Below are 2,500 nucleotides of genomic sequence, written 5' to 3'. Positions count from 1 at the left end.
ACAAGAGTGTGTAACTACAGAACTGTAGTGCCATTAGAAACTGTGAATTTCCAAATAAATCTGAACACTTTGTCTTTAATTTACTGGCATTTTTCCTTTTGAAAATGAAACCATTCTTTGAGAAGGACTGCTCATCTTTTGATGTGTTTGTCCAATTAAAAAAAAAAGGGAGGGTGAGAGGAGGGAAGCTGAAGGCAGAGTGGTCCTTTGTGTGAAAGTTTAGGAATCGTGGCTATGAAAACTGCTAGAAAAATTTCCAGCCTGTTTTTCTTGACCTGGGGGGTCCTCAGAAGCAGTGCATGAAATTACCTGTTGGTATTGGCAGCCAGGTTACTTGAAGAATGTAAAAGTCCATGAAAAGAAAATGTTGAGTAATCATTTTATAATTACCAGAATTTTTAGCTTGAACCTCCTTGGGCAGCCTGGGCCAGGGCTTCCTCACAGTGAAAGTTTTTCCTTGTATTTATGTGGAACCTCCTGTGCTCCAGCTTGTACCCATTGCCCCTTGTCCTATCATGGGACATCACAGGGAAGATTCTGGCTCCATCCTGGCACTCTCCCTTTCCATATTTATAGATATTAATGAGCTCTCCCCTTATTCCTCTCTTCTCCAAGCTGCAGAGCCCCAGCTCCCTCAGCCTTTCCTCACCAGATGTTCCACTCCCTTCAGCATCTTTGGGACTCTTCTATTTAAGGACAGGGAATTGGTTGTAAGGGCCCAGAACTGGACACAGAATTCCAGATAGAGGGGCAGGAGAATCTCTCTGGACCTCCTGACCCCTTCTGATACACCCCAGATGCCATTGGCCTTTTTGGCCACATTGTTGGCTCATGGTCATCCTTCCATCCACCAGCACCCCCAGGTCCCTTTCTCTGTCACCCCAACAGCTCAATCCCCACCCTGTACTGATACTTGGGGTTGTTCTTTTCCCGGGTGCAAAACTCTGCACTTGTGAAAAATGTCAGGCTGGGTGGTTTTGTGTCGGAGCAGTGGAGATGTGTGAGTAAAGCACATCCAGCAGTCACTGCTGCTGCCTCTCACCTTTTTCTGAGTGTGTTACAGCCCCCTTGCACTAATCTCATCCTGACCCTTCCAAAAACACCAGAGGTTGTGCTGCAGGGGCTGAGAATCTGGAGGAACCAAGGGAGATGATGATATTGCAAACCCAAAAGTGTTTGTCCACTGTGGGCGGAGGCGGCGGGCAGGGCGCGGAACTCCAGCCCGGCAGAGGGGCGCCGGCTGCGGTCGCTCCGCCGCGCCGCCCGCCTCAGGGAGCGAGCGACCACCTCCCAGCCCAGAAGCGGCGGCGAGGGGGGGGAGCCGGCGGGGAGTTTGAGCCCCGTCCTGTCACGGGCTGCGGCTCGCCGGTTTTGTGTGCTTTTGGCAGTAAATTTCTGGTGATGTGAAGGAATTGTGGAGCTTTCTTAAAATGCACTGAGGTGTCGCCCGGGGAGGCAAAAAGTCTTCTCACGGTTGATAGAGATGAGGGGGGCACTGTGTAAAATGTGTGCTGAACTCTGTGCTGGTGCCTTTCGACCCTGAAGTGTATTTCCACATGAAGCTTCTTCCCCCTGAACTGTTCGTCTTTTGCTACACAGGTGAGCTTGCCCCAGCTCTTCTTGCCATATCTGCTCCTGCCCCGTTGCCGTGCTTGCAGGTTAGGAGGGAACATGGCCTGCATCAAGCTCTCAAGTTAAAAGCAAGACAGGAGGTTTGGTGGGTTATCCTTTTTGTTCTTGTTCAGGTTCTTTTTCTGGTTTACAACCAGGTGTTGAAGGCGTTCTGCCCTGTCCAGGTCTGCTCTGTCCAACTCTGGTCACGGAACAGTGCCTGTGGTCTGACATATTTGGGCTCCAATGTATGTCTCAGGGGGGAAAATCAATGTCTGCTGAGCCCTGGACGAGACATCTGAGGCTGCCTGAGTCTCTGCTCGAGTCTGAGAAGCCCTTGCAATAATTTCTCACTAAGTATTGTCAAATATCACACTCCTCTCCAATTAAATAAAAGTGCCTTTCAAGTTCTGAAAATTCTTTCAACTTTTTGACTTCTGAAAGTGGAGAGGAACTTGTGTGGTGTTTCTTCAGGTACCCCTTTAAAGTACTGAGAAAGACTGGGAAAGTCTGTAGATAAGAAATAGATTCTGTGGCAAGTGGTGTTTGGTTTTCTGTTTGGTTGTTGTTTTGTTTCCTTTTTTGTTTTTGTTCTTGTTGTTGTTGTTTGGTTGTTTTTTTGGTTTTTTTTTGTCTCAGCCAAGTTTGTGGCTTTTTAGCATCAGTGTTACGACACCAGTTAGACCACTGAGGTATCCAGTGCTGATTTTTTGAGGCTCCAGGTTTGAGAGATCAGCCAGTATCTGGTAAATGGTTCTGATGGGCTAAAAACTTGTATGTTTTGCAGTAGGAATTTTTCCTTCCGCAGCTTGCAGCTCTTGTTTCAGACGCTTTTGCAAGCATAAGAGCACAATACGTGCCATGTGATCAATTTTCATCAGGTTGTGGC

The 2,500-nt window shown here is 47.9% G+C and overlaps 1 long non-coding RNA gene across 1 annotated transcript in view; it reads left to right on the top strand.

Annotated features, from left to right (window-relative positions):
- The window catches only part of LOC139796734 (uncharacterized), a 9,080-nt gene extending 9,001 nt beyond the window's left edge, over nt 1-79 (top strand). The window contains exon 2 of the long non-coding RNA XR_011726130.1: nt 1-79. This exon is cut by the window's left edge and continues 1,842 nt beyond it. This is a non-coding gene — a long non-coding RNA (uncharacterized lncRNA).
- Nucleotides 80-2,500: the final 2,421 nt, after the last annotated feature.

The sequence above is a fragment of the Heliangelus exortis genome, chromosome 5, assembly GCF_036169615.1.
Source record: "Heliangelus exortis chromosome 5, bHelExo1.hap1, whole genome shotgun sequence".
Lineage (NCBI taxonomy): Eukaryota > Metazoa > Chordata > Aves > Apodiformes > Trochilidae > Heliangelus > Heliangelus exortis.
The sequence above is the reverse complement of the archived record's forward strand: the minus strand, read 5'-3'. Positions and strand labels throughout refer to the sequence as shown.